Here is a 23,845-nt window from a genome sequence, read left to right as displayed (position 1 = left end):
CAGAAGGATATCCAACAAGCTTTTACTGATTGAAAAACATGCTTGGGATATACCTGTGCAGCTTGCTGTGTAATGTTTTCCTTTTATGATCTTGTGGATGGCCCATGCTGCCTAGAAAACTTGGCATTTCTACCAAGAGAGATTGTTGGAGAACTCTCCAGGGATGTCTGCATAATCTCTCTAGCAATTGTTAAATGTGTGCTCCATGTGTCACTGACTCAGGGAGCAGCTGTTCTTCCTCAGTTCTGGTTTGAGGGTCAGAGCCAGATGAGGGTGTGTTCTTGCTTCCCCAGATTTCAGACATAGTGTGAGGGAATGAAAGGAGTAAAACAGCATGCTCTGAATAACCCTGATGAAGAGTGAGTCTTGAAATGATTTGTAGCTCTGATTACTTAACACAGAAAAGGAGTGAAAACTCTTGTTTAATGGAGACTTCAGCAGGATCAGTAGTTAAGGATCATCTGTAGGATGATCTGAAGTTCTGACCCCGGTTTCTGGTGAGACCTGGTATTACATGAGATTTCAGTGAAAGTAGCAATGACCACTGTTCAGCAAAATCATAAGTGATAGTGGTTAATATAAGGTATTCTTACATTATTAAAGTGCTTTTATTAAAACTAGAAAGATGACTGTATGGCCAGATATTGATGAATCCTGGTGCAAGAATCAAAGCCAGCAATACTCTTTAGGCACTAGTGAGTCACATACAGTTTGGAGATCCTGTGCTGTCTGTCATGCAAGACAAGTTCACATTTGCATAGGCTGCCTTTTTTTCCATGCATGGCTTTGGTTTTCAGTACTGGTTAAATTTTACATTATTTCCTTATGTTTTTAGCTGTTGATGGCATAATAAAGTGTTAACTCTTTTTTTGATTGTTTGTCCTCTTTATATATGTGTATATTTTCTTCTTATTAAAGAAATACACTTTTATTTAATTAGAATACCACCTGAAGAATAGTTGAAGGTGAGAGATAGGCCTTCTAAATTACTTTTCTCCTGTTTCAAACAAATTGAGACTTAGGTGATATTTACTAGCAGTCTCTTACTGATCCAAGGAAATAATTTTTAAAGACCAGGTCCTGAGAGTATTCTTTTTATTTGAAAGGGGTCAACATGAGCTTTTCATGTTCAGGCAGTGTGGCTGGGACATAGAAACACAACCATACAGGTTGCTGTAGGTGGGAATGTGGTTTGTATAAATAGTTTTCTTAGCAGGTGATGAACATTTTCCTTAATCATTTAATTACTTAATTTCAGGAAATCTCTGAGGGAAGAGAATGTCTGGGAAGCTCTGCCAGACACCTACATAGGTGTGGCAATAGAGAAAGAAAGGGACTATGGCATCTGAAGTTGGATGCAGGGCAGGAAGCGCTGGAGCAAGGGTTCTCCAGAAATGCTGAAATACAGATTTTGGGGAGCAGGTCATGAGGATCTCTGGTGGTTATTGCAACAGCAAGTCACTTTAGCCTCAGAGTTTGCCTGTGTGAGACAATTTATAATACAAGCCTCAGAAGTACTGTGAAAGTACTAAATGGATGCTTTCAGTGGAAGATCACAGGATGCTTTGAATAAAGCTTCACAAAAGTGCATAGTGTTCTTACACACAAACTATTTGGTATTAATAGTATCTCTTAAATGACAAGGAAAATGAAATGTGCCAGATTTGTGAAGCTGGAGAAATGTTTGCTCATTATTTTGAAAGAGCTAGAAAGTGCAGATGGAGAAGGGAGGATTGAAACCTAGGTTTGGAGCAAGAAGTCCTATAGGCTGTTATCATGGATGTGGTTTGGAAATCCTTTATTTTGTGACCTTGTGCCTGTCAATTGGCTTTGTAGGTGGCTGAGCATATATCTGAGCAGGTTGAGAGGGAAGAGGGTGTTCACCAGTGCGGAGCAGCGCGGGGCAGAGGAAGCTGCTGCGCAAACTCTCTGTTTGAAGATGTGGCAAACCAGGAACTGCTGTGGTCCTTTTCTTAAATAGGAAATACATGCAGCCACAAAAGGCAAGTGACTGCCTGGAGCCTATAATAGAAATATAAAGTTGCAAGAAGTAGTCTTGCAGCCTACTTTGGTGTTTGGATAATACTTCAAAAGCTGAAAAATAGGCCGATGTGCAACCTGCCTGCAGAATAACAATTGGCAGCATTTTAACCTGCATGTCCACGGTATGATTGTGCTTTCAGCAAATCTCAGAATGTTTTGGGTTGGACTTTAGGGATCATCTTGTTCCAACTCCCCTGCTGTGGGCATGGACACCTCCCACTAGACCAGGTTGCTCAGAGCTCTGTCCAGCCTGGCCTTGAACACTTCCAGTTGATGGGGCATCCACAGCTTCTCTGAGAAACCTGTTCCAGTGCCTCACCACCCTCACAGGAAAGAATTTCTTCCTGAATTATAGTGATGCCCTTATCCATGCTGCTTGGTGTCACTGAGATGAAGGGGCCCTTCATAGTGGGGGGATCATTGCAGCCCTGTCCGCAGCTTCAGAGTGTCTCAGTCCTGCCCATGCTCCAGTTCTGCTCTGCCACAGGCTTGATGTGGGCTTACAAAAATGGTTTGGTCTGCTTGAAACCAGCTCACAGAGAATGGGAAAGATTCCCATTGTCTCAGATGGCTGGAGCTTCTTGCTGCATTTCAGTTGAGTTGTTAACAGTGAGGTGTGACCTTTCTGTGAGCAGGTGAGAAGTGAAAGTTCTGCCTCTCCCTTGCTTGGATACTAACATGCTCAGAAATGAGGAAATAGCTTTAACTTTGTGATGGAGGCAAAAACACTAAAAAAAAAAAAACCCCAAACCCACTTATTAAGAGAAGTGAGTCCTCCACTTGATTATTTAGGAACAACTACGTGATGGTCAGGGGGTGTTCTCCCGTTGGACAAGTTGGCCATCATTTGTTTGGTATGGCAAATGAAACATTTCATTTTTAAATGAGCTGTGGTAGAGATGTTATAATATCCTAGGGAAGGCTTTGTGGCTAGTAATTAATTCTGGTAATTAATTCTGCTGTTGGGCTAGGGTTCAACAAATGGTTGCACAGGTTTTACTGAGGCAACACTAACCTGAGGAGCTGTTTTGAAATTTCTTTGACCTTTGTTAAAACATTAAAGCCCTATTAAAGTTTAGCCTGGGAGAACACCTTTAGGTCTGCATTATATTCCTGTTCTGGGAATAAATCCATATGGGAAAAACAGCACTGAGCACTTGGGTCTGGCATGTATATGCTTCTTTTAAAGGGAATCCTCTCATACAAGCTGAAACATCAGCTGACCTCCCCACCTCTGACTCTGCTGTGATGATGGGTTCACAGTCTTCTGCCTCTGCTTCCCTTCATTCTTCTTTTCCAGCACACCACTGCAATGCTGGTGCCATTTGTCTAAAAAAGTGCTCTTACTCTAAAAAAGCGAAAGTAGTACAATTGAATTGTTACTTTTGTCTATAAATATTAGTGCTATTTAATAATGATGATAGGAATTCTCCTTTTTGGGCTGAAAGCAGAAGCAGCACTATGTTCTGACTCAAGTTCAGCCACAGGGTTTTTTTTTTATAGTCATTAAATGCCTTATTGTATTTAAAAAACCAAAACTAATATTTTTGTTTTGGAAGAATGAGTATCTGATATGACAGCATAGAGCAAAAGTTTATTATGCATATACAGTTGAAATAAGTTAACTTGTTTAAAATGTATTGTAGAAGCAGTGCTTCTGCATTTGAAAAAGTTTCATGACTTCATATAACCATATCAACATGTTTCCATAGTTAATTTCCAGCCTACAATTGTATTATCCCTTGTCTAATGGAACATCATAATATTAAGTAAACTAATAACCCTAATGTTAATGTTGCTGATGCTTTATTAGATACTACATAAAGAAAAAAACACAACCAAACACCAAAACAACAACAAAACAACAAACTGCAATCCTACACTGACTTAACCAGGATATTTTTAACTCGTTGAGTTTTTCTGTAGGGGGAAAGTGGAGGTCACATCTAAAAATGCTGTATCCAATGCTCAAAATGGACCAGCACACAACAGCATGCTGAACTGTTAGGTACTGTTGCTTGAGAGGACATCAAAAATGCACCCAGATCTGTTCAGTGCTTTTCTGCAGGGAGGAACAGACTTCATGCTGGGACTTCCATCACATTTATGTATGTCCACATATATGCAGCAAACAGAGGATTAATGTAGTGAGTATGAACGGGTGATGAGGCAATGTGATTACTTGGAAAGGGAAGGGAGAAGTAACAGCCTTTAGCTGGTAGAACTGAGGTAGATATATTTCAAGGTCACTGGTAATTATACTGAACAAAGCTATTTCTTTCTAAATTTGAAAATGCCACCAAAAATCAGGGATATGGCAGATACATCCTGTGTCACACAAGATGTTAATTTCCTTTTGGTGTGGGCTTATTTGAGTAGCCTGAATGTTAGCCCAGGGCAGTCCTGCTCTGTACGCTGTGCAGAGGGTAGGGCTCGCTACGTTCAGGAGAGAGTTAACATTGGAAAGGAACTGGGGTGATGGGAAGAAGTGACAAAACACAGAGGCCTTGCAGCACTGCTGAAAGACTGGGTATGTTTTTTGGATGCAAAAGTCAAGCATGTCTTCTAGGAGCATAAAATGTTTTACCAGTGTGCGATGACACGGGATCACTACTGGAATAGAGTCCAATTCTTACATGCCTGCAGAAAGCTGAGAGATTGATTACAGTTGGAAAACCTGTTCTGCTGTTAGAGTTTTGTAAATAAAAAGCTTTGCATGCTTGCTTCAGGTGAAGTGGATGAGTTGTATTTTGCAAATATCTATAGAGGAAAAAAGGTACAAAACTCTTCAGTTTAGTAGGAGGAGGTGTAATGAGATTGAATTCAGCTGGAAGTTGAAACCAGATGAATCTGGGCTACTTGTAACACACAAATTATTAAACAGAATAAATTATTCGCTAAAACAGCTCCCTTTGGACATGATGGATTCCTAATCACTTGCCTGGGAATTATACTACATGTTTTTAGCATGGGAGAGTATTGCTGTGTGTATGCTTATAGCAAGCCATGTATCTGTGTGTGGGTCTGTGGCACACCTTGGCTGGAAGGTCAGACTGGTGATTGCAATGTCTCTTCTGTTTCCTACATTTGTGGGAGGCGGGTGGAGACCACCTGATGCTATGAAGCACTCTATCAGTTCAGTCTCCTGAGTATCATCTCTAGGAGGCTGGTAAGATTTTCTTGGTTCGTTGTTTCTTTTCTCTCTTTGGCAAATCTGCTGGGTTTTGATTCCTGACTCAGAAGGGAGAAAACAGAATTTAAGTCCTGCCCACCCATCCATGTGGAGAGTGGCTTCTGTAGCTAGGTTACAGGGGGTCCTGAGGGGCTTTGGGGTTTTTTATTTAATAGTTGAGAGTGTGGGATTTTTGTGAGGAAGATAGAAAGAGTCAGATGAATCAAGTTTTTCATGGGTGCAGGTATCCTGCTGGAGAAAAGAATGAGACTAACAGAATAGAGAGGAAAATGAACTTACGATCAAGGCGTTTATTTGATTTCTGTTTGATCTTATGGGAAATAGGGGAATTTTCACCAGTTATGGAAAAAGAAAAGCAGATGCATTAGGGAGCTTCCATCATTAGGTTGAACTTCCAGATTCACTCCATACAAGTAACAAGAGATTATTTTTCTTTTCCTGGTGATTCTTTGTTCACCCATATAAAATAAAATCTGTGTTAATCTAACTTCAAGTAGAGAGGGCTTTCCATCTCTGTGTCAAACTTCTGGCACACTTTTTACAATGTGTTGCCATGTGTCCCACAGGGAGAGAGAGCTCAGCACTAGTTGAGTTGCCTGCCTGCCTCTGAATGTGCCTCTCCAGGCTGGAGCAGGGGACACGAGGTAGAGCTGTGCCACTCTGCAGCACCTGGGCAGTGGACCCAAGATGGCAATTCCATATATTCACAGGGGTATAAATAAGATTCATACATGCAATTTAAAAGCAAAGGAATTGCACTTCTTGTCCCCACAGTAGCAATGATTGTGTAGAAGTCTCTATCTGGAGATAAAGGATATAGGATATATTAATATATCCTATATTGTGTTGGTGGGGAAGCCTTTGGTGGGGAATGAAGTTTTGTGTTTTAATGACAATGCAATGTTCCCATTGCATTTGTGATGTTACAACAGAGCCCTGTTTCACTGAATATGGGAAGCTCCCTGAGGATGGTGGAGAAAATGCCACAGCCTTCACTTCTGACATGTATTATGTGTGAATTATTTATGGTACTTCATTGCAAATGGAGTGTTCTGTAGTATATTTGTAAATAATGAATTCTTTATGACAGGACATCTGTGTCTGTGGATCCTGTGTCATGGAACTAGTTTTCTAAATACACTTTATGATAAGATACCTATCCCTTTTCCCAGGCTGTCCTGCAATAAGGTATTTTTGTATTCTTGTTATATGTTATCTATTCTGACTCTTGAATGATATATGGATAGGTATATATGTAGAATTTTGTATTGTTTCTTGTTAATTGATATGGTGTTAAGTTCACTTTTTATTTAGTAGGTACTTTTATAAGTAAACACTCTGATTTTTGTGTTCTATAAAATGAAGTTAGTGAAAGACTTATGTACCTCATAAATTAATTTTGCTTCTTCTAACTTTCCTGAAGAGAATGTATTTTGTAAGACAGTACTCATTTTTTAAAAATTACTATTTTTTTAATGAATAAGAACTAGTTTCTGCTTATGCCAATAGTTTGTGGAGGTAATGAAAATGCTAAGTGCAGTGTACAGTTCAGAATGGTGAAACAAGAAATGTGGGATGAACACCTGTTTGGCCCCGTACATGACTGGGGATAACATTTTCCCTTGCCTTTCTGTGCTGCTACATTGGGGAACTTGAGGTTCGTCACCAGTGGGTGGCTGAAGGGGTTGGCATTGCCTGTGCTGACCAGCTGACTTGTGGAGCTCTCTGGTGAACCAAGCCAGTGAAAAGATCCCAGCTGGAAAAATAATTCTCCACAAGAGAAGGGCCAGTTTGTCAGCAGCCCATTTCAGTATCCTGGATTTCTGTGTGGTGCACAGCTGGATTGGGCTATCCAGGTGAAGGGGCAGCTGCCTAGGGTCGAGGCTGGGAGCTCTGCAGGGCAGATGTGCTGCAGATCCCTGGGCCAGGTGGGAGGATGGCTGTGCATGGTCAACATGCAAATGCGAGCATGACTGCAAACGGGGCAGCTCTATTGCCATCTTACCACATCAGCTGAGCCACTGTGGTTTGCTGGTTACAGTGCCACGTGGAGGAGAAATGTGCCAAGAGGGAAAAATGCTTTCTTTTTGGGATGCTAAAAAAAAAAAAAAAAAAAAGGAATACTGTATTTTCAATTTCCAAAAAGGATGGGGAGTCTTCCATTAAATTATCTTCTGCATACCCTCCCTCAGTGCAAGCCTGGTCCTCTCTGTCCTCTCCTCATCCCCCCATCACTTCCCTTTCTTCTCTCTGGCCCATAATTACTCTCAGGAACTCGGTACCAGTGACCAGTTTTGCAGCTAATGTAGTGTCGTAAGCCTTTTGAATTCCCTCAAAACGAGAAGTTCAGGCTGGGTGCCTGCGTGGCCCCTGCGCTGCTGCAGTTGCTTAGCAGCCAGCGGGAGGCACAGGGGAGGAGCGGCTCGGCCCTCCCTGAATCATCTGCAGGGAGACAGGAGAGCACAGATATGACTGGGGAGCCCCATTAACATCTTTCTGCCTCTCCTGCGTGCTCACACACCCTCACCTGCCTCTGCTCGGCAGGTCCTCACTAGGGGAAGCAGAGTCCTCTGCATTCAAGCAACCCTCGCTGCCTGCAGGAAAGAGGCAGCACAACCATCCCAGGCAGCTGCGAGGCCTTGCTCCAGAGCATGGCGAATGTACTGCGGGGATGTTTCACCACCTCTTGGAAGAGTGGCCTTGGTCAGGCACTTCAGCTCACAAGGTCGTGGTTTTGCACACAGTTTTCCATTTTTAGTTGTAGGTTGCTCATCACTTCTCATCGTTTTTCCTTGCGGGCTCTGGCGGAGTAGTTCTGCTCAGTGTTCCTGTGATATCTTAGAGAAATCTCCAGTTTTCAGCCAAAAGTGGTGGACTCTTCAGTTACCAGGAGTGGTAGTAAAGGACACCAGCCTCTGCCTTGGCCACACTGCTGCAAGGTGATCGAGGTCTTGGATAGAGGATGGGCTGTGACTGAGGAGGCTGAGGTGTGCTGGATTACTCTGGGGTTGCCTCAGGGAAAAAAAAAATGCCTGAAAACACAACAGGTGGCCAAAAATGATGATGTCTGTTCAACTGCCATGGCAGTTTTGTTATACTTTAGGGCTGGAGGCATAGGTCTTTGAAAAAGTATGGGTACTGAGATGTCATTTGTAGAACTTCAGCCTTATTCCAGAGGGGTTTCTGTAAACCTGACCAGAGAAGAAAGCATAAAGAGTGCCTCAAAACCCTGGTAGATCCAATTAACCAGCTCACTGCATATCTTGCCCTGGTTGTAAATGTCAAGGTAATGTACTGTTTTGGAGCAGAGGCTGTCTCAAATCTGTGAAGTGTCCACTGCAGTGAGATCCTTGTTTATTTCCTCTCTAAGAACATTTCTTTCTGATGGGCACCTTGGATTTCAGAGATGTGAATGATGCAAAGAGAGCTGCGGTTGGCTGTAAGAGTCACACATCAGCCAGTTCGGTGTGTCATACTTTTCATTTTAATGCCGATTCCTAGATAGCCACAAACCTAGACTTAGAGGAACAAGCACATGATTTATATGAAGAAATGTAGTAGTGCTTGGATTTCTTTTTATAAGGCTAATTGTGTTAATTTGCTTGAGACACAATTATCTCAATGGGATTGATTTGTTTAATTAACTTGGGATGCCTGCAGGTGAAATAGTGAGTATAAATAGAAGGACAGTGGGGAATGCATCACTAATGTTTGTATTGCAGAAGGATTGACTCATATGTAAATGAAGTGCTGCAAGCCTGCCAGGCTAACCTACTTCTGGGGTGGTTTCTAGATATAAAAAAAAATATCTCATGCTGTCATGCATAACACAGGGCTCGTACACTCAGGAGTAAGTTGGTGAGGAGTGTACAGTGTAGTACTAGGGACAAACACACCTTCCTCCTGTTATAAATACCTTGCGTACGAGCACTTCCGTGAACACTGCCAAGGGATGGTGTCTGAAGGACATAGTTTGTGCCAGACCACTGTGATGGCACTGCCTTGATGCAACCCAGCAGCTTCTTTAGTGTGCCAGTTCTCCGTGATGAGAAATCAGTGCAGTTTCTTGTTCCAAATGTGGCAAGGGCCACTTCTGAACAGAGCACACAAATACCCTGCATGCAGCATTCCTGGGATGAAAGCCTGGTGGCAAAGCTGTATGTGTTCTCCTGCTCCCAGATTCCTCTGCCTTATTGTGTGGACATACCACTCTACAGAGGATTAGGTGTCTTAATAGACCAGTTCTGCAACCTGTGTGCATGTGCTTTGCCTGCTGTTTGCCAGGGCCCTATCCGACACCCTTAGTGTGTCTGTTGTTTTAAGGTAGGTAGTTATGTTCAAGGCCCAAAGGGGAAATTCTGTGTCTTTTCTGTCACTTTGGTTCTGTGCCATAAAAATCTAAATTCCTACAAATATAGAGGACAAGTTGGTATTTCTGATCTTTTCCCTACCTAAAGCAGATTACTAGTTTTCATAAAACTCTAGTCTTTCTCTGAATCTTTCGGAGATCTTTGTCTTAGCTTGTGGCAAAATATTGTGCAAATTGAATGGTGAATATAAACAAAATAAAACTAGATCAACAGAGCACTGCCACAGAACCAAACCAACTAAACAAACACACATTTCCTTTTAGCAGCTCTAAATGTATTGCTGTTTAAAAAATGCCTTTGCTTCTGCATGACAAGAGCATATAGGAGCACTGTTGTCTTTACCACAATTCCTTTTTTTTTACATCCTCAATAGTTTATCCATCTCCCATTAGTGTGATTGCTTCAAGCTTCTCCATTTTCTTCTGTACAGAAATCTATCTTTGTTCCAAATTATTCTTGTCCCCATTTTCTGAGGCTTTTACTACATCTGCTATCTCAAGAAGAGATCAGATTATAAGAGCTGAACCAGCACTCTGATGGAGAGCACGCTTCTGATTTATGCTGTGGCACAACAGTCTTATCCTTTGGATAATCATGTGAATGCTTTCGTCTTGAAAATGGAAAAGAAAAAATATTTCTAAGTTGTATCCTTGTGTATCTAGCAGTGTGTTTCCTTTATTTGCTGAACACTTGATTCAAATATCGAGTTACTCCAGAACTGTTAAACCAATCAGTTTTGAGTGTTTCACATTTTTCATTTAAATGCACTGGGCTTTTTATTGATCTGCAGTGGATTTAATTTGTCCCTTGGTCTGGCCTTGCATGGTTCATGTGGAATTCTTTCCAGTCTTCCCAGGTTTTTAACAACTGTAAATTTTGTCATCTGTGGGATTTTAGCTGTTCAGATTTTTGGTGGGGAGGAGAGAGAAGGTGTTGCCTTCCTGTTTTTCAGTTAATTGAAGATTATATTATACACTGCTATCCTGGTATAGAGCTGAGGGCATCCCTCCCTTGACCCTTTTTATTTGAAAGCTGTTTGTTTTGTTTTCATGTATTTTCTGTGTCTCTCTGCTGCTTTCAAATCTACATGCATGCTCTCCGTAATAAAGCTCAATTTTCTTAGAAGAATAAAAGGATTTTTTCAAATATTGTTTCAAGTGCAGTTCCCAGCGTCTTTGAATCCATAGTTACATTAACAAGCCAAAAGTACTCATTAACAGCAAAGTATGGAAGTGTTTATCTCTTGGAGAAACTAGGCTTGGAAAATTGTATTTTTTCAGAAATACTAGAGCTGTTTGCACCAAGTCTTTAGCTCTTCCACCTTCTTCCACTCTTGCTCCAGCCTTTGTTTGCCTTGTTTTTTCTTATATCCTGAATCTTTGCATAGGCCCATATTGTTTTGAATGCAGAGAACTCTTTCTGTCTTACTGTTACTTGAAATAGTTTGAAATTGTCCTGCTTTATTTTCCACCTGAAGGAAAATTGTGGTTGGGGTTTTTTGGGTGTTGGGACAGGGAGAGTGCTGCTTGATTATTGTACCAAGTCCCTCAGCTTTTCCTCCCATGTCTTGTTCTGAGAAGATTGTCTTTCCATATGTGTCACTCAAAGCCAGGACATCTTTCTGTGTTTTAAATGTCTTTTGTTGGAACCCTCAAGAAATGTCACACTTCTTCCATCTTGCCACCAGCCCATTGAGTGCTGTTACTCTGCTGTCAAGGTAGAGACCTCGATCCTTGTGGTGTTTAACACAGATTCTGTTTTGCCCTGGCTTGCAAATGTGTATTTCTGTCCTGCCTGTCATGTGGGGTTTACCAGGCTTTTGACTAGAACTAAGATTACCCAGTAATGCCAGTTTATCTTTTTCAAGTTATTACTACAAAGGCAAGTGGTGGGGAGCCTTTGTAACTCACATCACTCATCTCCCAGCATCTGTGGTTGTGAGGAGGGGTTTGGTTCCCTTTTGCCATTTCTGTTTGGGTTAGGGTAAGATGGCAATTCTGAGGGTGATTTGAAATCTGTTGAAGGAAGCATTACAAAGAAACTTTCCTAAAGTCTCTCTGAAGCTCAGGAGTTAAGGAGTAACAAGAATAACTGTGTCTTCTCCCCAAGACACAGTTTCTGACCCAGTTATGTAGATTTCACTTTCATAAATGAATTTTGGTTCTGCCTTAAAACCACTGCAAGAAAAGGTCTTTGTGTAAGTTTCAGTTTATGTTTTGTTTTTTTTTTAATCTGTTACTCCATTGAAGTATTAAATAACTTAATTCTGGAAGAGCTTATTCTTTCCAGTGCACGGCTTTCCCCTGAGGAAAAAGTAAATACACCTCCTCAGAGACACTTTGGAAATGATGCTACACAGATGTGCAGGGATGCACACACGTGCGTACACCCAAGCAGCACCGTGAGCTCTGCTCTGGGAGCCTGTGGTGTAAGGGGGTGAGACTGTGGAGGAGGCACAGTAAGCTGATCTGACTGGAAACTGTCTAATACTGAATTTCATTTCAGAAATCATGAAAGTATCATGCTTTTACCATGTACTTACTTATGTGTTCAAAAATATTTGCCCAGTGCATGTTATTTCTAAATTACAAATTACTTGCGTGGCAAAAGTTGCAGCGTGCTTCTCTACAAAATTGCAAGGAAGTTTCTTCTAAACTCTGCAGAGTAGTGAACTAAAGCATTTCTAGGCATTTTGTTCCTGTCTACAACTTGACTCAGGAAAACACATCAATGTGATTGGTGCATTTAATGGCCTCCCAGGTTTCTTAAAGTCAGGTTCAGAAACTTGCACAATAGATTATAGTAGATTACTGTTGACCAGGTAAAGAAAACGGATTGTGAAGGACACGTCAGGCACTTCAGAGGACGTTAAATTCAAATGGAAATCATTATTTCTCTTGAGCTGGATATTCACAGGAATACAAACTGAGTGGTGCAGTGGAGTGAAGGGTGCAGGTTGCATCTGCTGCAGAGACTGCTTGGTATAAGGCAGTACGGGTATGAAAAATAGCAAAAGGGACCTGGACATGGACTAGGGACTATGTTGATTCAATTCCTGGGTTTATTTTTAAAAAGACCTCCAGGATGATGTTGTGAAACTGTGAAGAACCATCAGAAATGTAATGAAAAACTAGAAAAGACATCAGGTAGGAAAAAAAAAGTCAGAGAACAAGGACGGTTTGGAAAAGGTTCAAGGTTTTTGATACAACAAAGGCTATATGTTGCTGCTCTTGAAGTATGCCATGCAAAGCCCCAACTGTCTCTTCACTGCAGGAATGCCTTTCTTTTCTCTGTGGTATTTTAGAAAGCCACATCTTCAAGCAAAATTGATTCTGACTTGCTTTTGTCTTTATATTGTTGACACTGAATTACTTGCTTATTGGATACATGCTTGTCATGCAAACCATCTAAGATGCCACTGAGGGTTGGTAACCTTGAAGGATATTTTCTATGTGGTTTTAACTGTAATACATTCTGAAACAAAAAATGCCTTTCTCCATACTGCTTTATAAGATTTAAATATTTTTCCCCTGTTGCCCTCACTGGAATGCAGAAAATAGGTTGACTGAAAGGCTGACTATCAAATTAAATTTGTTCATGTTTTAAATAACTTTTCACATTGCATCTCTAGAGATTTTTATCCCTGTATCTGCAGAAATGTCATCTGAAATTCTTCTTCCTCCAAGATTTTACCAGGGCAAAATTTCAAAAATGTATGCATCCATTTTCTTCACTCTCTTTCTTCCAGTTCTACACCAAATTGTGCCTCTTCTCCCTTCTTTTGGGTGTCCTTTTCTAGTGCTACTCACTCAGATGACATCTGGTGATTGGGATACTCAGGCATACCTGCTTCCACGAGGCAGCTCTAACACTCCTCTGCACATGTATGGATTTCTTTTGCAATAAACCAGCTTGTTTATAGCTACCGTGTAAAACATGGCTGGTGACTGGAGGAGCTTCTTAGCACTACATAATATTCTGTGTGAGGGGAGGTGGTTAGAGTTAGGAATAACTAGTCCATAAAGTAGGACGAAGCTGTCTTTACAGGAAAACTTGCTCTATTTTGCATCTGTTTCTTTTGAGTGATAAGTCAGAGGAAAAAAAAAATCATGATTTTTGCTTTTAATTCTGCGAATTTCTGTAATGTTCAGAAAAGATGTGAATAGAATTTACAAGATTATTGAAGATTATGCAATGGTCCCATATCCGTGAGCAGTTCAAGGAAAAAAAGTCACTGCTACTTGTACTGTCACTTAAATATGATATGAGAGAGACACTTCCCTCCCCTGCTTCCTGCCTCCTTTTATGTTCTTTGCAATGTGAATATACTAACATCTATTTGAAAGTTATTTTTGTCACCTAGGCCTTCTCTTTCACATCTACCTCAGAAGCAACGCTTGCATCTTGGCGGCGTGTGTTTGTTTAATCTAAGGAAGAGCAAAACTTGTTCAGATGACCGCAAAAGCAGAAACTATTGTTTGCCTCGAGATCATGGCGTGCATTTGTTTATCTCGCCTTTAAGGTGTTTTGTAATCACTTTTTCCCAGATCCAAAAGATAATGTCCTAGGAGATAGCAGCTAATAGATGCAAATACTGTGTGAATTATACTTGCACCTACTTGCATCAGTCACCCTGTGCAACAACAAAGGAAGAAAAAGAAAACAGATAGTGGTCCTTGTTCTGCACTGTGTTGAGGGCCCTTGACTTGCCCAGAGACAAACAAACAAAATGGATGAATGCAATAGAGTAGAAATTACTTTATTTTTTTTCCACTCTCAGCTCTTCATCGCGTCTGGTTCTGCATAGACGTGATGGAACTGTTGTTTTCGAGTGTTAAATAATATACATACTTATATAAGAACAAGCTCAATCCCTTTTTGGTGGGAGTGGTACTGTGCGTTCGGAATTTTTTTTTCAGACACGCCAGCAGCTTTAAGGGCTGCTGAGATCCTCATAGAATTTTTTCCCCGTGGTGCTGTCCAGCGGGAAGGGCCGGCGGGTCGGTGGCTGGTCCGCGGTGCACCCAGGGCGTTGGCTGCCGTGGCGGCCTGGTGGAGCGCACGGCGCTTCGGTACCTTCCGCGGCTGTCCTGGTGCTGGAGGAGCTTCTAGAGGAGCTTCTAGAGGTGCTGGGCTGTGGGTGGGCAGCTCTGTGTGTTTGGGGCTTTCAGCTGGGCGCGTGGGTGGGTCTGGTGGGTTCTAGTGTTAAGTACAATTCCAGAGGTGGCTCTCTTGTGGTTCATCTCTCGAATGACAAGAGGAAGGTATTGGGTCTTTGATGTTTGCCTGGCAGAGAGTTTTCCCTGCTCTGTGTTTTGTACCATTTGCATCTGCCTCATCACAGCCTGCTTTCCTGTAACCTTGTCTTCATTAACAACATGCTGTAGTCCCTCTACGAACAAGATAACTTCCCTAAGACACTGCTAATGGTTAGCTGTAAAAAAGGCTTAACTGAACTTACTGCTGTTGCAGTTTATTTCAAAAGACAAAAGTATCAATAATGGAATGTTTTAAGTTGTCCTAAGTTTATGCTTTGATTGGACCAGCTAATTTCTTAGACAACTGACTTGTCCTTGCCAGTCAGTAGAGACTTTAAAGGGTCTTTTCTCTAGGGCCGCTCAGCAGAAAGGGAATTTCAGTGCTCTGGTCACCTTCTTTCTAAAGACATTTTCTTGTGTTTTCCTTTTTTTGTTTACTCCTGTTTATCCTGGCTGTAGGGGAAACCTGTATCAGTTGCCCGATTGCACCCACAGTTACCAGGCAGGGCATCTTTGGAGGGTGATAATGAAGGCATTTATCAGAAGACCTGTTTAAATAGTTTGCCCAGTGCAAACAGTTTTTTACAGACCTGAATGAATGCTACATCTTAAAGAAATAAAGATCTGCATTTCGTGCTCTTCCAAATGCCAGGTCTTTGTTAATGACAGCAATACAAGATTGTCTCTAGAATCTTCTCTCTGTTAAGTGAAAATACAGATTGAAACTAATCCTGTAGTCAGATGGATTGCAGAAAGTAACACGTACTGTTTTCAGTGAAGTACTCACTAGCATATGAGCATCTGTGTACAGGTAGATCCCTCCTGTGCTGCTGATAGATCTTTTCTATGGTATTAGAAACTCCCTCCAAGTGTTCTGTCAAAAGGTAGCCCAAAATCTAGGTGGTTCTTTCCTAAGTAAACCAGCAGGCCAGGGAGGGGAGTAGCATTTGAGAGAGCATGCAAGTGTTTGACACAAACTTGTGGATTTGAGAGGATAGAAAATTCTTTATCTGGCACAATTTAGAAAAGTGCTGCTAAACCAGGGAAAATTAATTTTGTTTCCATTTTAAAAAATTAAATTAAAAATGGCTGTAGGAATTTCCCCCTATGATGTTGCATTTTGAATAAAAGCATTACAAGTTGGACAAGGCTGCGGGATGAGATCCTCTGTGAAGGGGAAACTGGGAGAAATAATGTGGTGTGAGCCTGTGTGAGCCCTTTGACTGAGTAAGCAGATCTGCTGTTCATTACTGGAACTGGTTGTTTCTGGCTGTAAACTGTGAATTGAGGGGTAGAAGGGTGAGGGTGGCGTCACTCCAGCCTGAGCTGTTGGCATCTGAGGAGGGAGTAGTGCCATCTGTGAGGGGCTGCACCTCAGCCCTGTCACCGAAAGGACTATGGTGACAAAGTTGAGTTGGTGGCTTGAACACGTGAGGTCGGTCCTTGGTGAACCTGCCCTGGTTTCAGGGAGATATTTCAGCCATTTTGGGGGAGAATTCAGTTGCATGTTGCCTGCCTGTGTGCACAAGTTTCTCCCACATATGGATTTTGTGGGAGAAACCACAGGGGTTTCCCCTACACTTCCTTTCACTTCCCTGTGTGCTGCTGCTACTGCAAAAAGTGCAAAAGGGGTTGCCTGGGCAGACCCCAGCTTTGCCTCTTAGAACTGTTCTTCAGCTTAAGTCAGTAAATGTGATCTTTCTGAGCAGAAAAGACACATTTCTATCTCTAGTGGTAACTTCTTGTTTTGGGAGTGGAGAGAAACTTTATATTTTTGTGGAATGTAGATTTAAGCTATTTAAAATGAGATCTTAGGAGAAAGTGTTTGTATATTGATGGGGGAAAAAGAACTTTGTTAGATAGTTCTTTGAGGTAAATGTACTTGTCAGAGAATTTATTATTTGAGTCATGTGATCCATCTAATGCATTTGACATGATTGTTATTCACTTGTACCAATTGTTTCCTGTCGCATTATATAAGTTGGCAAATGACTCTAGTGTTGCCTTTACTTTTATTTGCATTAGAAACTGCACCATAAAAATGTTCTCCTTGGGCTGCCTGCTGCTGAGCCAAGAGCTGTAAATAAAATGGTTTCTAATTGAAATCCAGGGGAACCACAGAACCATTATAATTAATGTACCCTCTGTTTTTTCTCTCTTTTTTTTTAATAGTATCACATATCTTTTTTTATAAAGTGAACCAAGCTTCTTTTCTTCCTAGTTACCTTTAACTTGAAGTAGTCACTTCTTGCTGTTAGTGTTTCCACACACTTTTCTGGATAAATGAACTGTTGAGGCTGGAGAGTTTTTAGGGGTTTTTTGTTTTGTGTTTAAAAATACTTTTTTTTTTTAGTTACAGAATTTATTTATCAAGATGAACAGTTTTGGAGAAGAGTAATGAAAAGATATTTTGTGGGTAAGCTTGGTGTGAGCATGTTGTGATCTACGGGTAGATATTACTGAGAAGTGGTTTTCTGCTTTTGACTGGGAGGGTGGGCACATGTTGCCACTCATGTTTTAATGGAATACTCCATCTGCTGTCAAACCAAGTCTCTTTCTGAACATGAAAGTTTTGTGCCAAATGCAACATCAAATGCAGATAAAAGTGGTGGGGTGTTTGCTTCAGCACTCTGTGAATGTTAAAACCTGATGTGTCTAAGAGGGTGGGCAAATCCAGATCATCTTGTCTATCTGGTTCTTTGCTTATTTTAAAATGGCAAATACATGTCATTCCAGTTGGTTTTTAATTTGAAACACATAGGCAGGTATTCTTTTGATCTGTAAATGGCTATTTTGTTGGGGATTTTTTAGTTAACTAGTTTGGTATTATCTGCTTTATTCGTAGAGTTCTCATCACAGATTACCTAATGTGTTGGATTCCTGTCTCTTGTGCTGCCTGTTATTTTTACCCTTTTTGCAAAGGCTGGTGCTATGCCACCAAAGAGATTTTTTTTCTCCCAGTGTTAAGGAGATGCAGCAAGTCTGTCATCCATTAAGGTTCAGAATCTATAATACTCATGCGTTTTGCTCTAATCATCTGCAGTGTAATTTTTATATTTTTTTATTCTGCATATTGACGGGGTAATTTTTTGTTCAGATATGACAGCCATGAATCATTCGGCAAGTTACTTGATTCACATGGATGATGATTCTTTTTTTTTTTATTAAAGCACCTGATGGGGATGGCAAGAACTCTTTTCTTGCTGCTTCACCAGATTTAGGAGTGGGAGCTGTGAGGGTCTTGGCTTACCTTGCTTATTAGAAACAAAGCAGATGCTAACAGCCCTGTGAGCCTAGAACTGGTTGTCTGTCGTGGTCCTTTAGGCATTGAGATGGAGTCAAAATTCTGAGTTATGTTAGAATTTCCCATCTTAGCTAAAGTCTTTCAGTTTAGGACCTTCTAAAAGACAGGAATTCCCTGGAAATTGTGGCACTCTCAAGTCCAGGGCAACTTCCTTCTGGTAATAACTGAGGCAATTTATCCATTTGAGGAAATGGCTAAAACTGACATGGAAATGAGCCTACTTGCCAAAGTTTTGCAAAGATTCTATTTTTATTGAGCACCATCTTGTTGTTAAGAGCCTACTGAAGCAGAGAAATACAAGTGAGATCTGAAAGAATTAGGTGATGGTGATTCAAAATACACAGAATTGTTCGGGATAACACACATCAGAAACTTCTTGGTGGCTCAGTGTTCTGCTATTGTGGGCATTTAAAATACACCATTCTTGTGCTTGTGTGAAAGGTCTCTATGTGGGACAGCAGACCAGTAAAGTCACGTCCACAGAGTTACGCTGCCATTTTCGTCTCAGGTTGAATGGACTATGTAACCCCATAAAGATGTAAAAATAGTCATCAACCACAGGCTGTAGAGTGCAAGTGCATGTCTGTTACCACTGGAAAAGTTGTACAGACTGCACTCGATATTTGTGCTTTGAAAAGGATGGATGTCTGTGAGGTTTCCCAAATCTTCTCTTTCTCACCAGAAACCTCAAATTAGGGAGGTCTAGGCTCTATCCACGTGAGGATCTCATGTCTTAAGTAGTCCTGTGTTGTCCAGAGAAAATTACTAGTCCTCTATATTTTACTGTAAGAAATATTTTTCAGGACTTCATAGCTCACACTAGTGAATAAATCATCCAAATCTCATATTCAGGTTCTCCTGACAAGAACAGGTGTATCTATTGGAAATAAGGACATAATAATTTATCAAATGCATCTCAGGACTATGCTGTGTACTTGTACTGTGCTTTGCTGATCAATGTAGAGAGGCATGACCAGCTGCCTCAGCACTGCCTGTGCAGAGAGTACCAAAGAGATGTTTTTCTTCTTGCACTAACACAGAAACATTTTCTCCATTCATCATCAGTTCATGAGGTCTTGGTAGGGAAGGAGAGCACTCCCGGGTTGTGGCTTCTGCTGGTACACCAGGAGCAAGAAGAGGAGGGTGGAGCTGGCTGTGGAATTGAGGCACACCAGACCAGCACTCCTCTGTTTTCAACAGGAGCTTGTGTTGTGCAAAACCACTGTAATAGTTTTCAAGAAGAAAATGCTATCTGTGTGTCTCTGGAGAATGATGGCTCACACTTGCAGGGGTTCAGAAAGTGTCAGAAAAATTTGATAGTTCAAGGTCTCTCTGTGAAGGAAGATGACTATGCTGTCTCTTTTCTGGGAAAGGGCAGGAGATCAAGAAGGAACAGGGCATTGCAATTGGTCTATTAAGACCATTTTAGCCTTGCAGAATTCAGGGAGGATTTGGCAAGAGAGAACTCTGGACTTCATAAGATTGCAACTGAAACTTTCAATGTGCAGAGGAATGTCAGTCCACTCTTGAGCCTAGACTTGGTGGCATGGCTTAACCTCAGCCAGCAGCTAAGTACTACACTCCAGTGGGTTGGGGAGGAGAATCAGAAAAGGTAAAACCCATGAGATAAGAACAGTTTAATAATTGAAAGAAAGTAAAATAAAATAACTGTAAGGAAAAGGGAGATAACAAAAAGAGAGAGAGAGAAGGACAAGTGTTGCACAACACAGCTGCTCCCCAGCTACTTCCCCATGCCCAGCCAGTCCCTCAGCAGTGATCCTCCCCTCGGTGTGTATGCCAGGCGTGATGTTCTGTGGTGTGGAATATCCCTTTGGCCACTTCAGGTCAGCTGTCCTGGCTGTGCTCCCTGCCAGCTTCTTGTGCACCTCTGCACCAGTAAAGCATGTGGGAACTGAAAGTCCTTGACTAAGAGTGAGCACTACTTAGCAACAACTGTAACATGAGGGATATTGCCTCTCATCCTAAATCCAAAACACAGCACTGTACCAGCTACCAGAAAGAAAATTACCTCTATCCCAGTGGAAATCAGGCCACTGGCTAAACTAATGTAGAAAATGGAGAGAGATGCAGAATTGACATTGCTAGGCATTGCTGGAAAATATACCAGTAGGATAATACAGAGTGCATAAACTGATCTGGGTCCTACATTACCAGAGACATTATTAATGCAGGAAAAGATGAGGTAAAGAGTGGCTTAAGATTTTTCTGTGGAATAGTCTTCCTCCAAGGCAATGTCCTGTAAAAAATGAAAATGAAAATAAAATCCACACTGGGGTTCTCAATATTAAAAAAAATAAAATTAAAAAAATAGGCTTACTGAAGCTTTTAACTTTTCAGAGCTTTAGATTTTCATGCTATTGTTATCTGGTACAGCATCTGATACAGACTTTTCTCATAGCCTGAATTTGCAGAAATGCTAAGAACATGACAGACACAGTACTCTTGATTATCTTTTGTCTTGTTCAGTTACTGCTTTTCCAGAAGGCTTGTCTTCAAATCTCCCATAAGGACAATTGGATTTAATTTTTTTTTTATGTAGGACCATTGCCTATTAAAAAAATAAAACATTGTTTTGTACAAGCCAAAATCGTATTACTGTTGTTCTAGCCTGATTCTTGGTATCTGAAGGAAAACAAATCTTTGTGCATTAGGTATTCAGAGGCAACTTTAAATCATATGTGCAGTTCCTTCATTACATGTTATCCATTATTTTTGTCTTTTAACTGAAGAACAGTAATAAGAATTCTTCATTGCAAGATAAAGGAACAAATGTAAAGTTGTTCATACATAGGAGAAAATATTATAATAGTATAGCAACCCTACCTGGGAGGTCTGTGCCTGAAATCTTTATCAGATGAAGCTGCTGTTGAACACCTACCTAACACTCGTGCAGGTTGGTGCTCTTCTCCTTTGGGTGCAGTCTTGAGGGAAGGCTGTTTCGATCACCCTGGTGCCATGCAAGTTTTGCAGCCCACACCTAAGTCAAAGGCCATGAGGTTTGGCCAAGAGCAATGATGGTGTTTCCTTTGCAGGAGTGCAGGTGTGCCATTGGAATGAAGCACAGGCAAACAAGGACAGGGCTCAGCATCTCTTCAGGACCTGCAGGCCACGCCGTGGTAGCACCAGCCTTCCCTCTCCCATGCCACCATGCTTTCAGAGTGGGAGTGGGTGTCACTGTGGCAGGGATTCTGGGGAGACCTGTGCCCTGCTGCACCTTCCCTTGTGTCTGGCTGTCTTCAACCTTGGGGGAGATCCCAAAGCTGCTTACTCTGGGTGGGAGAAGCTGAAGCACTGAGGTCTGGTGTTGCCCAAGCTGCTTTTGCTTCTGATTTGATCAGCACACTTCAATGTCTCCCACTTTTCATCTCTGCTGGAGTTGTTTTTACCTTCTCTTTTATCTTGTTAAAAATCAACTCACAATCCATCCTCACGCCCTTTCTACAGCTCCTGGTTGTGTTATCTGGTGTTTGCAGTGATGACGGTTGTTAGAAATGGCATTTTTGGTTACATCTTTCAGTCATGAAGTTCACAGCCGGAACTAAAATTGTCTGAGGTCCATGCCATTACTTCTCCATCCTCTGGTTGTACTGCTTGTAGCCACTGTTGCTTGGGCAGTTTCCAAGGGTGCTTCAGTGGGGAACATCCATGCTGCTCAGAGTTACAAATTACTTTACCGGTCAGATGTCTTGAGTAGATAATCCAGAGGTTTGAATCTGCTGTAAATGAAAAGTGAACAGAAGGGAAACCACCAGTGTGTCAGCACCACCATCTTCTTTCCAGAATCCCTTGATAAGTCTGATACACTGTTCCGAGAATTGCTTGCCTACTAATTATTGGAAAAGCATTACCGTTTCTTTGTGTCTGTAATTAGCATTTCAGCTTGAGTCTAAGGCTTGATGATAAATGAGTCTGGTATGCCATAGGTTCTGTAAATGATGAAAAACTGAAGTCTGTGTTTGCTTACTTTCTCCATAAAACAAACAAAACTTGAGCTGATCTGAGTAGAAACAGTGTCAGAAATGATGTGGTCTAAAGGAGGAGGTTGGTTTTATTTCTCCGTTTCCTCATTGGGTGGCTCACAATACATGTAAACAGTGCAATAAATAAGTAGTCCAAGTCCAATCTTAGCTAAGATAACCATGAAAAATCTGTTTATGTGTTCCTAAATCAGAAGATAGAAATGCATCTCCTACAACTGATAGGACAATTATAGAGTAAGTATTTAAAAGCATGATCCAGAGAAACCAAGATTTCCAGATAGCACACTCTGAAACTTAATATCCATGTAAACCAATTGATAATAAACATTGATGTACAGTATTGTATGTCCATTGAGATAAGTCTTTTAGGGACAGAGAACAGACTGAAAAGTTTAAGGCAAGCTCTGTGAAGTGGTACTGAGGTTCTGTCTGCTGTGCTGGCTTGTGGGGTTTGAGATGCAGAACTTGGTACGTGGCCATCTGAACAACAGCGTGTCTGAAAGACTTCTCTGACAGGATTTGTGCTAGTCACGTTGTCTGGTTTGTTTAAAGATATGTGCTTGCTCTGAAGGTGTTGGAGGTCTTTTGCAGACTATTTGGAGAGACAGTTCATAGAGGCTTCTCCAAATGACAGCAGATGGGAAACCACAGAAGTTAGCTGTAGTCTGATATCTCAAAGAGAGATAAACCAGTGGGCAGACTGTGGAAGGTTATTCCAGAGAGGAAACCTCAATGGCTCAAGTAAACAGGACTTGGGAATATGTCCACTGCTACCTCCTAGCAACCAAAACTTGTGAGGTTCAGTTGGCGCAGATCCACTTACTTGGAGGACGATTGTGCATAATTCATGCTAGATTCAGGTCATTGTGACCTCAGACAAAACTGGGACATGAAATGAGGCATTATCCTCTGGCTCCTCTTGCAGAGCCCCCGTTCCTTTACCTTCATGCAAAACTGTTCCAGGGTGCCAGTGGAATCATGGGGAAGTGTGGGCAGAGCCTGTTGGCTCTTGAATTGTCTGGTACAGTAATTCAAGCTCTATCTGTGAGACTTGAAAATGGTATTAAAAGGTCAGGCATACATTGCTTTCAGCTGGAGGCATGATGCTTAGTAATATTTCAGTAATCCTGAAAGATTTCTTGGTCAGTTGGTAAGAGGGAGACATAGATGACAAGCAAGTTTATCATCATCTTCAAAGAAACACTTTCCTACTTATAATTCACAAGACAGAATGCTGTAGTGGAGCACTGTGCCTGCCACAGAGAAGGTTTCTTCCCTGGTGTTTGTTAGACATTCACTGGAAACCTCTCCTTCCTGTTCTACCAAGAAACAAGATGGCAGTTTGGTCAGAAATAAAGCTTTAGCTTTTAAATTATTTAAAAGACCCTTTTCTTACTTGCTCTTCTGTTGTTCTTCTCAACCCCCCCCCCCCCCCCCCCCAAAGTTGTTCACAAAATAAAAACAAACAAATCACCCAAACAAATAAACCCCCTCTCAAGTAATTATCTTCAGCCTTCCCAGGAAGGGAGGCATTACTCTAAGCTGTGGGGGTTTGTTTATATTTTTCTCATAAGCATTAAGCAGGATGAACTTGCCTCTTGAAGAATGATATGTGTTTAGTTTGTCACTTCTGTATCAGTAAAGCACCACTAAGGTTTTCTGTGTTCTCTGCTATA

The 23,845-nt window shown here is 41.4% G+C and overlaps 1 protein-coding gene across 9 annotated transcripts in view; it reads left to right on the top strand.

The window, feature by feature from the left end:
* The window catches only part of TRERF1 (transcriptional regulating factor 1), a 98,168-nt gene that overhangs the window by 37,447 nt on the left and 36,876 nt on the right, over positions 1 to 23,845 (top strand). The window contains exon 3 of one of the 9 annotated variants that reach the window (XM_063390752.1): positions 17,218 to 17,280. The exons of the other annotated variants lie outside the window; for them this stretch is intronic. The gene's annotated coding sequence lies outside the window, so the exon portion shown is untranslated. The remainder of the gene's footprint in view (positions 1 to 17,217; positions 17,281 to 23,845) is intronic. 9 annotated transcript variants of the gene reach the window in all.

Source organism: Prinia subflava, chromosome 2, assembly GCF_021018805.1.
Source record: "Prinia subflava isolate CZ2003 ecotype Zambia chromosome 2, Cam_Psub_1.2, whole genome shotgun sequence".
Lineage (NCBI taxonomy): Eukaryota > Metazoa > Chordata > Aves > Passeriformes > Cisticolidae > Prinia > Prinia subflava.
Note: the sequence above shows the minus strand (reverse complement) of the source record. Positions and strands in the feature narration are given on the sequence as shown.